Source organism: Mustela erminea, chromosome 7 (genome assembly GCF_009829155.1).
Source record: "Mustela erminea isolate mMusErm1 chromosome 7, mMusErm1.Pri, whole genome shotgun sequence".
Classification (NCBI taxonomy): domain Eukaryota; kingdom Metazoa; phylum Chordata; class Mammalia; order Carnivora; family Mustelidae; genus Mustela; species Mustela erminea.
In genome coordinates, this window is record NC_045620.1 from 55,860,964 (window position 1) to 55,875,861 (window position 14,898).

General features: G+C 45.5%; 1 protein-coding gene across 4 annotated transcripts in view; it reads right to left on the reverse strand.

The window, feature by feature from the left end:
• The window catches only part of NCK2 (NCK adaptor protein 2), a 154,283-nt gene that overhangs the window by 78,382 nt on the left and 61,003 nt on the right, over nucleotides 1-14,898 (reverse strand). For all 4 annotated transcript variants that reach the window (XM_032351680.1, XM_032351677.1, XM_032351679.1 and 1 more), the window contains one exon: nucleotides 587-771. The gene's annotated coding sequence lies outside the window, so the exon portion shown is untranslated. The remainder of the gene's footprint in view (nucleotides 1-586; nucleotides 772-14,898) is intronic.

A 14,898-nucleotide genomic window follows, 5' to 3' on the forward strand; every position in this document is an offset into this window, starting at 1 on the left:
ACTCTGTTATGCGGACACCTGTTTTTGTCCAGTACCTGTTACTACAGGACCCCTAGACCTCCGAGCCCACAGGCTATCTTCTGGGTATAGTTTTAACACGCATGAGCCCATTTCCCATACAAGCAAGCAAAACATTCCCCAGAATCCTTTACCTGTTTGCGTGTTTTCACAGAGACTTATCTTCCCAAGACCAAGGTCAGAAGGAACATTTACTCAACTAAAAGTAGCCTGAAGGCAGTTCTTGTTTATCTCCTGCTCCCAAAGCAGCACAGAGAAGGCCTTGCTCAAGGCCCCACTCAAGACCACTGTTGGGCCGCAGAGATGGGCGCCAGGGCACTTACAGTGGGGCACACCCACCATTCTGCTTCCTAGCTACCCCATGCTGTCACGTGCTGACGCAGGAACAGCGATCTCATTTTTGAACCAGAGCCCTTGGAAACTTAAACATGACGTGGCTCAGTTCATCGGGGCCACACTTAACTGCCATTTAACTCAGGTAAAACCTACACACTGCAGATCAAGCACTGGACTGAGACAAAAGCACCAACTTCTTGCATCTGTTTTAAGCAGGGCACTGCACACTTACCTTTGGCACTCAGTTGTAAGAGATGACTGGCAAATGCAGAATGCCTTGAAAAGTGAAATTGCCAGCTGGTGACACACTTGAAGTTACAAAGCTGCAGGGATTCTCCAAATTCTTTAAAAAAAACCCAAATCTCAGCAGAGAATTATGATCTGGGCAATCACTCGTATAAAAGGAACATAGGGAATCTGAAAGGAAACAAGAAAAAAAAACATTTATTAGGAATGCCTGCTTGCAAGAAACTGCATGATTATTTGCCTGAAACCAGTACTTTTTTTAAACTTTTTTTTTAGATTTTATTTATTTGACAGACAGAGATCACAAATAGGTGGAGACAGGCAGAGAGAGAGAGGGGGAAGCAGGCTCCCCGCTGAGCAGGGAGCACGACTCGGAACTTGATCCCAGAACCCTGAGATCATGACCTGAGCCCTTGTAAGGCAGAGGCTTTAACCCACTGAGCCACCCAGGTGCCTCATGAAACCGGTATTTTTCATACACCCCAGAAACAGGATGCTTTGTACCTACTGACCTCTACCCAAACAAAAGTATGCTCCTCCTCTCCCTTCGGCTCCCTGCTATCAGCTCTGAGGCTCTGTGGAGGGAAGAGATGGGGAAGGCCGGGACAGGTGGCTGCCAACAAGGTACCTATGTTCCCAAGATTCTTCCAGCCCTCCTCCCCGAGACAGCTCCTCCCCACACCCTTTAACCTGCCAAAAACAAAAGAAAGGTGTGCCAAGTGGAAAGGAAGCAAGTCTGAGAGCTTAATTAAGGCAGAAGGGTTGCAGAGAGCATGGATATTTAAATTTAGAGACTCGTTCCTCTTTTGGAGGTTTCCTGCCCCGGCCATTTACTGAGAGGTGGGAGGCCCCCCTACTGGACCCATAGCCTTGTGCTAAAAACATCTGTGTAGGAAATCTGAGAATAGTATCCTGAAACTACAAGGAAGCTGAGACAAGAGAAGCCTGACAGAGGTGACCGGTAGCCTCTCCCTCCTGCTCCTGGACAGTCCACTGCTGCCTTATGTTCTCTGAACTTGGGTGGCTATTTTCAGTCCTTGCCGGCATTGTTGAGAGGTCCCTGAAGCTCTGCGGACCTCCAAGAGAGTTCAGTGACATTTTTAATTACATTTCAAACCTAGAGGGGCTCTGTCCTGACAGTTCACTCAGAGAAGATCTATTAATTCATCCCTGGCATAATTGTGACCCAAAACGTTAAATACCCCATAGAAAAATCAAATTCTATTTTAGTCAAATAGAAAAAGATAAGTCAAGTAGGACTTTCATAAAAATGTTATACAGCAAGTTCATAAATTTTGATTAAAAAATTAATTCCTCTTTGTGCACTCTAGCATTATTTTAAAGGCTGCATGATTTTTTTCAAGATTTATTTACTTGAGAGAGAGAGAGAGAAAGAGAGCAGGGGAAGGAGGAGGGGCAGAGGGAGAGACAGTCTCAAGCAGACTCCACACTGAGTGTGGAACCCAACGTAGGGCTTGATCTCTCAACCCTGAGATGCAGATTCACGCAGAATCAGGAGTAGGACACTTAACCAACAGAACCACCCGGGAGCCCCCGAGGCTGCAGGACTTGGAACAAAAAAAAAAAACAAACACACAATTTGACAGGGAAAAGGTGATGCTGGAACACAAGAGGAATACTAGATTGGGGCAAGACAGTAAATGTGGACCTGGACAATTACACCCTTCCCGCTGCTGAATGTTGACGATAAAATGACAGGGCTTCCAGAAATAGATTTGGAATCTGGACTCAGGTCCTGGCCAAGCGTTGTATTTCCTTTTACTGCGCTTACCGAAGAAAGCCGCCGACTAAACAGTCATGCCCACAAATGCCACCTCCGTATTAGTATTTTCAGAGGTATAAGCTGGATTTTTTAAATTTTAACTGAAAAGCGAATTTAGCTGGGTTGGATCCCCTAGGCCATGGTGAGGGGGCGGCTAGAAGAGCTGTGTGGGCATACAGCCCTCGCTCTGGACGCACCGTGCTCTCACCAGTGAGATTTTTAAACTCTCATAATAACCTTCCACAATAGCTATCAACACCTACTTTTTCACAAATTAACTTTCTCCGGGAAGTGAAGGGTTTTCCGTAACAGTCTTCAGGGAGGAATGCAGGCCTCCGAAATTCTAGACCCACCACAGCAATGGCCAGCCCTGTGCCCCAGCTGACGTCTTCACCAGTCCACAGCTGAGGAACTACGGGCGGGATCTGGAAGCCCAGTCCTCTGATACTCAGTGTCATAGGTAAGGTGGAAAAGCCAGGTGGAACAGAGCAGAATTTGAACACATGGAGGAGCTCCGATCAAAGCGACACCATTTCAAGTTCCTTCCAAGGTGCCCGTGGCTATCTGGGATTCAAGCTGCAGCATTTCCTTGGAGAAAAGCATTTCATGGACAAGCCATCCATGAAATGGACGTACACCTCAAATGGAAATAAACGGAGGGGTCAAACCTCTGTCATCCTGGGTTTCAGGGTAGCCTGCCCATGGCCCATGTCTAATGGGTCGGGTTATTAGCATGTTCAAACCTCTGTTAAGGAAAAACACTTCAAATCAGATCTTAAGTACAAAGATCCAACCCCATCAGGAAAGCAGACACTCTTGTGTGAAAACCACCTCCGACTCCAAACACTACCAGGCACAGGGTCAGCTGGGGCGCAGAAGGCTCTCACCTGAGAACCCACTCAAGGACCGTCTACACAGCACACTTCAGGCAGATGGGACTGTATGCAATGGGTCTATGTTTTCCTTTGAAAATATTTCTCCCCTAGCTCCCTGTACATCTCACTTTAGAAACACAAGAGGAAGAGGCATGACCAGAAAGGAATTAACCCTAATACCAAATATATCTCCCTCTCTGCATTATTTTGGACCCCTAATAACAAAAAATTTCATCTCTGTGAAATCCACAAGATTATCCGAATTCTCTGTAACACTGACGTTTTCTTTTTTTTCCAACTGTGTTTTGAAAAACCCAAGCCACAACGTGGGGTTTTTCCCTGGTCTTTAGTGTGTATGGGGCGGGGGGGAGCAGGGGGGACGGGCAGCACTTGCTTCCACTGTGAGGGCTTGCGTGTCTCAGGGCCTCGATGTGCGAGATGCCCCTATTGACTAGCCTAGCCTCACTTAAACTTCCAGTGCCTGGGGCAGCAGGAGACTCGTCTTGGTCCCAGGCAGTTTCCTTCACACCTGTAAGGAGGTCCAGCGTGATGTCCGTCATGAACGCACTTCACGCCGGAGAGTCACTAAGGGTTAGTAGGAGGGCATGTGCGTGCCCCCTTCTGCTGATGGCCGTGTGCTGGACTCGACGGCTTGGTGGCCAACATTCCCGGCTCTTCCAGAGCCTCAGCCTGAGCGCCCAGGGGATAGATACCACTTTACCTCCTTGAGTCAAAGAAACAGAGCCACATCACGGGCAGGGAGGAGCAGGGTTTGTCCTGGTCCCAGTGAGACCTGGCACTGGTATTCTGCCCTCCTAAGGACCCTGCGAGACAAACCCTATCACTGAGCTCAGGAGCTAAAGCAGCAGATATGGCCCAGCCAGAACCTGAACCTCCCCTGGTGTGATTTCAAAGCCCAGCCTCGCTCTTTCTTCTCAAAAAAGATCACCATTGACATATCAAGCCTGGACACTCAGGCGAGGTCTGCCGGTGGCCTCCGTCGGGAGTTGTCTGCTACCCTGGGAGGCCGACTTCAGCCTCTCCAGTGCTACGGCAAAGGGGCCAGCCCACGAAGGGACACACCGCTTTGTTTTCAAAGGAAGGGTCCCTCTTAGATGTTAACGCAGCAAACCCAGAATTGCTGAAAACCACGATCTGACTGGGTCGAGTACAACACAAAACCTACACACTTGCAGGGCGTCTCAGGTGGGCATCACAATTCAATCTTACATATGCCACACACACCCAGAGAACCCCCAGACCCCTAATCTATAGATTGCACAGAAGGTAATTATCTTTCTTCTTTCCTGTGGGTGGGAATCACGTGACTATCCTAGGCCTCTGGGCTCATGAATGCCACAGCCTCCTCTCATCCTTACTGTCCCTCCTCACTCTCCCCAAGTGAGACCCCTCTTCAGAGCACGTGGGCCCCACGGTGGTCTAAGGGACATTCAGCTCAGAACAAATATGGAAGGTCACCGCCTCGGGTCAGGCTGCCTTGCTGACTTCTGGCAGTACAAACTATATTTCATTCCTACGAAACTACTTGGTGGAAAACTTTATTCCGGGGCAAAAGTGCTCATTTCAGACACGAACAAAGCTACACAAAAGTCTCCTTGAATGGCTTGGGCTAAAACTCAAGCCCGGTTTCCTCCCCCATGCCTGGTGGTTCCCGGTCAGGGTCCAGAGGGTACCGAAGGCCATAAGCTAGTTACCAAAATTTCAAACAGTCCCACGAAATTAGGATTTTTTACTCAACATAAAGCAGTCCTAAGCAGGATTAAGCAGTTTTCTGCACTGGGCTAGATTTGTATCGGCTCTAAATGATAAAGCTGGTTCTCAGTTGATTCTATCTGTTGATTAGAAGTTGGTTAATGAAAGTGTTTAAAAAAAAAAGTATTAATTTCTAACTCTCTGAACAGCCTCCAAGAGGCATCACATGTGGCTAAGCCCCACGTCTGGGGAGGAGCGTAAATGGTCAGATTTTCAACTCTGAGGTTTCTATGTTCTAAAATAACAGAGATTTCTGCCTTCTGGGACTGAGAAAAAGAGCAGAACTGCAGGCAGTGGGGTCAACCACATATAAAGAGGCCAGAGAAAGTGGCAAGTGACCACAGGACAGGAGAATGGGGGTTCCAGGCCCAGCTCAGCAAGCCCAAAGCCCTGTATGACTCTGCCTGTTTCCTCCACCATGCCCAGGGTGCCTCAGCCCTGATTCTGTGGCTTTGACATGCAAGTCTAAGAATGATCAAAAATTGATGATGCGGTACCCCCCCCCAAAAAAAAAATCATCAAAGCTTATCTAAAATACCACTACCAAAAAAGTCATAATGTAAATCTTAATATGAATTTAAATGTTACAGTCCGCTGCCGAAAAATTCTAACAGATAGGAATCTGTCGAGTAACGCCATTTCCAATGGTTTATAAAGACTTTTTGTTTATACATTTGATGGCAGCCTCTTCAATACAACAATATTCCATCCTGCAAAAGGTCTGATAAGATGTCACTCTTAAGAGCCTCCCTGCTAGTCCAAATAAGTTTTCAGAATCCGCATAAAAATCCTTACTACACCTCTCAGTGTGGTAACTAGACGATCTAAAGACATAAACAGGCATACCTTGGACATGCTGTGGCTACAGGTCCAGACCACTGCAACAAAGTGACTATTGCAAAAAACAAGTCATGAGTTTTTTTTAGCTTTCCGGTACATTTAAAGTTACGTTTATATTAGAATGCAGCCAATTATGTGTGCACTAACATTAGGTCTAAAAAAACCAAAACAGCGCACTTGTCTTAATCAAAAAATACTTTATTGCTAAAAAATGCTACCAGCTGTCATCTGAGCTCTTGGGGAGTCATCACTAATCACAGATCACCATAACAAATTAATAATAATGCAAAGGTTGGAAATACGCAACCCTTACCCAAACGTGACATAAAGAAATGAAGCAAGCAAATGCCCTTGGAAAAATGGCACCAACAGGCTTGCACAGCCCAGGGAGGCCACAAACCTTCAATCTGTGAAAGACGTGGCATGAGCAGAGATCTACAGCATCGGTACAGCTGTAACATTTTTAGAAGACTCGCAAGTGTTCTTTATGACACAGGGTTTAGTTGCTGCAGGTAGTTACAAAACCAATAAAAAGCACACTCACAAAAATAAACTTTAAGCACTAAAATGCACTACTGAATAAAACTTGTGCGAACCCCCTCTTCGTTTTAAAAAGACAGCAGGACAGGAAGGCAGGCAGGCATACAGGCTCTGAAATCTTATCTGAGATAATTCAGGGGCACCAGGTGGTCCAAAAGATTTAACTTTAATGTGTGTAAGAATTATTTTGATTATTTTGCTGAAGTTCATGTCCCTTACCTTTTGGGGGATAAAGGACTGGAAGCATGGGGAAATGCCGAGAAAGGCCAAAGCCAATAAATGGGTTGGGGGGAGCAGATCCTCCTTTGCTCCCTCCCCTTCTCTCTCTCCCTCTCACAACTGCACACACTCACACACACTTCCTCACATTTAAAAAAAAATAGAATCTTCAAAAGCAGGCAAGGCCAAGCACAGGCTGTTGGTAGGGTGGAAACTGGGGTGAGGAGTTATGACTTTACTTTTTAACTTTATTCTTTTCCGTAACATTTTTACAACTCTGTGTTACTCTGGTGATTAGGATGTTAAGCTATTAGATAAAACCCCATCATCTTCCCCATTTCTTTTCAATGCCGGTCTTCTGGAGAGAAGACCCACCTGGTTGCCCTGGGGCACCTGGGGCACGTGCTCTCTCCCTGCCTTCTCATCCACCCCCAACCCAGCCCCGTACAAGCCCTTACCATCAGGGCCTCCTCTCCGTTCCTGGTCTGCCATTTCAGATCTCCTCTGCTAAAATGGCTGCTCACCATCTTGGGCTGCAAAGCTCTCTCCCTCGCCTTCAGCTCATCTTTGGGAACTCCCTGCCTACTCTCTCGGCTCCCTCCCCGGTCCTGCCCCCAGTGCGCAGAGGAGGAGGAGTGAAATCCTACCCTATGCAAGAGGCTGTTCAAGGCCCCTCCTCTGGGAAGAATTCCCAGATGTCTCCAGAGGCAGTTAAACACTCTCCCTCTGGGTTTAAATTTTGTCCCCCAATATTCATATACTGAAGTCCAAACCCCCAGTACCTCAGAACGTAACAGTATTTGGAAACGGGATCTTTAATGAGGTCACTAGGTTAAATGGAGACTGAGGCTCATCCAATATAACTGGTGTCCTTCTGGAGCCACTAGGAATGTGCAAGCACAGAGGGACGGCTGTGCAAGGAGGCAGCAAGATGGCGGCCATCCACAAGACAAGAAAAGAACCTCAGGAGAAACCAAACCTGCCAACGCCTTGATCTTGGACTTCTAGCCTCCAGAATTATGAGAAAATAAAGTTTTGTTATTTAAGCCACCCAGTCCTTGGTATTTTTGTCATGGAAGCCTTGGCAAACCAATATATCATCTCCTTCACCAGACTGTTAGCCCACAAATTCTCACTACATACAACACATACAACAAGAACCTGAAAAATACGCCCTAAATGAATGCAGGAATGAATGAATAGAAGGAACCAGTCAGTACCAAATCCACCAGAAAAATCACAGAGCATCTCCCTGCCTCCTTCCTCCTGAGCACAAAAGGAACGGATTCTCTAGTTTTCCTACTTTCTTTAAAACCCAGTTTAAATACTGCCACCTCTGGGAACACACTTCCAAGTCTTGCCTTCCCTCCTATTGTGGCATTCACCATACTGTACCACAGCCACTGTTCTTTGCATCTTAATGTAGGTATTTAACCATCTATAAAAATAACCAGGATATATGTCCCCACCTACCTTAACACTTAAACCTCAACATTTATGGATCTAGGCCAATCCATGAGGCCCTAACCCCAACTAGGGGACTTGAAAGCAAATCCCACAGAAAATTACTTTATTTGTACAGACTTCAGTATATACCACCAACAGATAAGTACAACTCCATTGTAACACCGAAAATAATCATGTATTCCTTAATATAAACCTCATAGTGTTCCCACTCCCCAAATTTTCTCGTAAATGTCTTCTTATAGCCGATTTATTTGAATCAGGATCCAAATAATGTCTATAAATTACAATGTCTTGCATGTCTTTTAAGTCACTTTAAATCTATTTTATTGGAAGGATGATTTGTTGAAGAAACGGAGTCATTTGTCCTGCAGAATCCCCAGCATTCTGGATGCTGTAAATTTCATCTCCCTGATGCTGTTTTACATCGTCCTCCACCCCGGCACTTCCAGAGAATGGGCAGTGAGCAAGGGGCTCATCCGATAGAAGACTTTCTCAAGGGCAGGGTCCCAGCGCTGACCCCATACTTGGTACCCAGAGAGCAACCCAATTAATCAATGAGTCAACAAATGACAAAACAGACCGGAGGTGGTGATGTTATCGGTGCACTTCTCTGCTTCCGTCCTTTCCGCTGGGCCCATGCTCAAGCGTGATCCTCCTTGGGATCACGGGCATGCTGTCACTTCTGGGCCCTTCAGAGAGAAAAGGTCCCGCTCTCCTTCTTCAACTGGGAATAGGTATATAATACCTAAGACTCAAAGTTTTAAAATAGGCCAAGCACTGAATGATGTTCTTCTGGTTTTTAAGAAGATGGTTTAAAAAAAAAAATAACCACTGGTGGGGCAGATGAGCCTAAGGCGGCATGGTTTCACTGATGGGACATTCTTACACAACCCCAGAAAGGCAGCATTCACACCCCCAAACTACCCCACTGAGAATGCTTTCTCCTCTATTCCTCTAAAACAAGAGTCCTTTTTTCTTCCTACAAGGAACATTTTAATTGTTTTATATAAATCTAAGCCCAGAATTAACCAAATCAGAAACCTCAAATCCTTTCTTTCCCCTGCCCTTCAAGTTCAACACCTTGGTGTTGTTTTAGCGCCACACATTAATTTTAGAGAGAACACAAGATCTGCCGAGTCTGCAGCGGACACGCACGGGCATCCCAGGATGGAAACATCCGGAGAGAGCTGCTCACGTCAGGGCCTGGGTTCTAATTAACTCAGGACTAAATCACTGTAACCTCAAGTGAGTGAACCACACATACTGATGCAGGTTTTAGCTCTAGGGATCTGGGGCTTACTTAGACCCCATCTTTGTTCTGGATCACTTCAGTGGCCTTCTAAGACACCAAAACAGGACTCTCAATGTGAGGGTCGGGGACATGAGTTTTACAGCTATTAGATGAAGGTAATAAGTTAAAAAAAGACTGGGAACAGTCCATGACCTTTGGCACCAGAGAAGACCATGGAAGCATACAGAACCATTAAGTTCTAGAAAAAGATTTTGTGGGAAGGTGGTTGGTTTGAATTCTGTATCACTGGTAACCGAGAAGCCTCCCACAGAATGAATTTGCTTCTAAGAGACTGCTGGGGGCGGGGGGGAAATCTCACTGCACATTATCCTATGTTACTTATGATGGGTACTGAATAAACTTGATTTGTTTTCCCCACTTTTAAGTAGGGGTGATGCTCATATAGATACTATAGTATCCCCTAAATTACTCTCTGAAATTCCATAAAATATGTAATGAAAAGAAGTTGAGTAAGTTAAATGTTGCCATCCAAAAAAGGGGTTAATGGGCGCCTGGGGGGCTCAGTGGGTTAAAGCCTCTGCCATGGGCTCAGGTCATGGTCCCAGGGTCCTGGGACCAAGCCCCTCATCGAGCCCCAGACTGAGCTCTGCTCAGCAGGGAGCCTGCTTCCTCATCTCTCTCTGCCTGCCTCTCTGCCTACTTGTGATCTCTGTCTGTCAAATAAATAAATAGAATCGTTTTTTTTAAGGGGGGGGGGGTTAAAAGTTATCAAGTTTAACTAAGAGAGAACAAATTTATGATTATTCCAAATGAACAGGAATTTTAATAATACTGTGTTCCAAAAGTACCCTTAAGCTACTTTTAAAAATTCCTAAAATGGTCAAAGTGTGTTTCAACCACATTTTCCCCAAATGCCAGATGCTTTCACAATTCTGTGACTTTATGTCTACTCTTTATTCCCCCATACTGGGATAGATTTATCACTCCAGGTTCCCAAAGCCACTATCTGGCTAAATCCAACTCATTGTTCAGAAATGAACTCAAACAGTTCCCTGTCTGGGGACATTCTATAGGAATGGAAGATGTTCTTGTGGAAATTATTCTCGTATAATCATAAACTCCCCTACTAAAAGGCTATCTAGACAGGAAGAGCCTCCAGGAAAGGACCTCCACATGCTGAGGTCCATATGGCTTGGCCACATGGCAGGTGCTCAATAAAACGGTAATAACAGACATTTATCATCCAATAAACTTTCACTTCTTTAATTATATTTGTAAGATCTGTTGCAATTGTCCAATACCCTACAGCGTTCAGTGCCATCTGGTCCAGAATCCTTTCCTCCCACATTTCAATCCAAGAGACCCTGCATCCCTTATACAACTGTCCTAAAGCCAGCCCGTGAGTGTCAACAAGGAGACTTAAGTATAGATAATAACGTAACTATGCCAAAACCAAATGAAGGTTCTACTTATGAACCGTATTTCTGAATTCTACTATTATCAATTCATTTTTCTTGAGATTTTTATTTGTTAAATAAATTAGCAATGAACCAATGAGAGGGAATGAATCAAAGAATACTTTGAAATTCTAGAGCTCAAAAAAAAATTTTTATATATATATATATATGACTTCCTATGGCAGCTGCCCAATTAATGCCATCCATAAAGCCATTCGACTACTGTGTGTGCGCTGAAATCCAATTAAGTCATTTCTGTCTGAATCTCCCCAAAGAGCCTCCTGGTGAGCTCGAAGTGGAAATAATCACAAATGCCAGATTAGCTGTGTAAGCATTTCCAAAGCTGAAACCAGACAAGAGCATGAAAATCTACATGCCCAGCCTTTTAACTGGACACAAAGGAAAAAAACATTTCAATGACCACCTGGCAGAAAGTCAAACCCATTTCCTTGTTCTGCCAGGTTTTCTCAGATAATCCTCACCAAGTGTAAGGGGCAAAAAAAAAGCAGCTTTGATCCCTTCATTTATACACATTACGAAATGATAAACTTCCACCCCACAGTGCAGTCTTACGCACAGAAGAAACGAATCAGGAAGAGATTTCAAACTTTCTCTGAATTCACCATTTTACTCAACCAACCCTTTATGTAGTTTGTCTTGAAATCAGTAAACTCTAAAATTCACAACTGCCTTTCAGCATGGAATTCGTCCCATAAAAACATGCAAGCATAGCCAAAACCTTTGAGAGGCTGCAGGAAAAAAACAGACCCAGCTCACGAGTTCAATTTCTCTTTCACCTTACAACCTGTCAGATTTCCAACTCGGCAAAATAGAGAGTATCTTCAGCTATGCACAACAGCCCAACTCTTGAGTGTTCTAACCATGCATTCAAGAAATGGAAAGGACTCCGGCTTGCCTCTTCATTCCAAACAGACCCTCCCACCCCCTACCCCGCCCCAGACCTACTGATTTAGGGTATCTGCAGTCTATGAAAAGCTCCTAGGTGCTTAAAATACCAGCCTCAGTTAAGAACCAGTACAATAGAGAAAAGACTAGAAGGTGAAAAGGGCCGATTCAAGAAGCCCTATTCTCTCAACCCTAAATATTCAAATACAAGGGTTGTCTGAAAGAAGATGAATCCAGGTAATGAAACTGACCATGCCACTGCATATAACGTAGAGGACACGAGGACATTATTTTCAACTGGATGCAAATCCCTGTTCTGTGTCTTACTTACAGGATATTGGGGTTGCTACTTCGCCTCAAAGTCTAGGTTTCCTTGAAGGCAGTTTCAGTCACCTCACCAGTGGAACAAAAGTCACACTTATTCAGTGAAAATGTGTTGCACATCTGCTGTGTTCAAACACTGTACAGATAGAAGGCACACCACAGCTGTCGTCCTTCCTAAGGAACTCGGGCTGGTCAGGGACCCAAGTCAAATAGGAGATGACACAGCAGGGCTTCTTTATTTCATTTGCTACAAGAAAACTCACCTATTAGAAAAAAAAAAAAAATGAGCTGAACTGTGCAAGATAACTTCTAAAACAGATGTGTGCTCTCCAAAATACCTAATATCTGCTTTAAAAAATAAAAAAGTCTAAGGAGACAAACTGTGTGTGTGTTGTGTGTTTATCTATCTATCTATCTATCTATCTATCTATATATATATATATATATAGTGTGTGTGTGTGTGTAAACATAACAGCTTTAGTTAAAAAATAATTTATGATGCAACACAAAGTGGGACTAATCTTGCTTTCCTGAGACCAATCTTCCAATAGTTGGAGAAACGGTGATGTCGGGATCTCTTCTCCAAGCAAAACCTTCCTTGCTGGAACACTGCCAAAATTCCCTGAAACGCACCATCCCAACGCTGTTCCAGCTTCTAGAGAGACTTCAAGTTAATTCATCCAACAAGTATGTTCTGAACCAGTACCGTGCCGGGCGCTGAACACACAGCATACATGACAGACATGCTTCGCCCCCACAAGGCAGACACAAGAGACAACTTTTTGTTGTCTCTTGGAACTCTTCCAACTCTTTGGAAGAGCCAAAACGGGGACCCAGGATGCTACGGGTCGTTATCAATCACCCCTGTAAGTGGTGCAGGTACTCAGATGAGGACGGCACCACAGGAAACGAACTTCTGGAGCTAGCTCACAGTGAGGATGCCTGACCCCGCCCTGCTCCTCAGGCAGCATCACACCTGTATGGTGGGGGCTGGCCTCTCACTACACCTGCGGAAGGTGTTTTCGGAGTGGCACCTCACCACGCCAGTGTCAGTCCCCTGTCCCAGCTCCATGAGAGTTCTGGACTCTGCTACAGTGAGGGACGACCCCGGTCTCTCCATCTATTTACCACGGACACACAGGTTAACATCCACGCTGAGGCACAGGTTACAGCGAAGAACAGTACGTGGCTGAGACCTGGACTCGGGGAAGATCAAGCGAGCAGTCCCTGTCCTGTGGCTGTGGCCGTGCGTCCTAATCCACATAATAGTTCAATACGCAGAGATGGGCCTGTGGCCCAATTTGGTGAAGGAGCTTTGGCTTTGAGATGAAATGCCAGCCCCGCCCCTGCTTGGCTCTGTCTTCCGGCCAGATGGTTTACTCTGTCCAAAGCTTAAGTTTTCGCCTATAAAACAGAGGATGAAGAGAAAAGGATTGCCTTACAAATGTGCTGTATACAGCAAGAAGCACAAGAAGCACCCAGCAAATTCTAGGTACAGAGAAAACACTGCTTTGCTCCCCCTGTGACACACTGAAACGCCACTCCTCTCCTGGCAGCCAGCCCCCACACCCCCAACCTTTGAATGGGGCCAGCCAGAGAACACCAAGAATGATGCCCCCCTCCCCTAGCTGTTATCAGAAGAGATAAGCTTAGCCACCTGGGAGATCAGAGGACAATGAGTGGAGGTGAGAAATGTCCTTTCTCCTCTGGCCCTGGCACTCCCTATCACTCCTTTGTGCCGTGAGCCACTCCCCTCACTCCCCAGAGCTCTGACTCACTCACCTACTCTGTCCCTCTGTCCCTCAGATTTTCTCCTTTTCTGTCTGTCGATACTATACACCCTTTTTTGTGTGTGGAAAGTGACTATGAATGTGAAAAAACACTGGCTGTTCCCCAACCTCATACGGACCGCACAAGATAATCTGGGGGTAAGCTCAGGAAGTCAAGGGCACTTGGTCAGTGGACAGGATTGGGGAAGCAGAGCACAGGGAGGGCAGATGACCACAGACAAATCGCCAAGAAGCAACAGCCCAGAAGGCTCCTAAAGAGTGACCGTGGTCAAGAGGGGAGGGCCCAAGGTGAGCAGGTGCGTCTGCGCTAGAGATCTAAGTGGGTCCAACTTCATCCAGACTCCCTGCTGACATCCAGTCACAAGGCATCAAGGAGGGGAGGTGCCGACAGGCTTTCATCTCCATTCTGTAATCTGTTTAAAGACCACTTTCCTGATTCTGCTCTTCTCGCCATTTAGAAAATCAGAACATTCGCCATCTCCAGCCTTCTGGTACGTCTTCCCTTCAAGGCCACAGAGAGTATCAACAGGGGTTCCACGGACTTCATCTGAACCTCAGTGTGTGAGTGCAAAGCAGTCAGGGGCTCTTCTCCTTCCTTTTCTCCTTTTCAGCTTTCATTCCTTCTCAAGACCTGTTCTGTCCACTCCATTTTGAGGATTATTCTTCTAGACAAAGAACAGCAACAAAAATGTACATGGATGAGCTTATGCTCACTGCCGCTCATGCTGGAGACCAAGGACAGCCAGTGCACCTGAATGGAACAATTGCACTGAACTCTTCCAAAGGACCACGTGATAAGGGGGAAACCAGTTATGATCTCCACCAAACACGGATGGAGAGAAAGGCTTAATGATGTCCCAGGAACACTGTGGTTCTTAATGACAGATTTCTCAAGGACCAGAAGCTACACTTATCAAAGAAAACTCTTCAAGGAACTCTTACACACCCTCCCTTTCTTTAAAAGAAAAGAAAAGAAAAAAAAGATATGTTGTCATTAACTATTTTCGATCACATTTCCTACCATTCATACTTAACCTGCCTCCCACATCCAAGAACATCCAAGAAGCTGGCG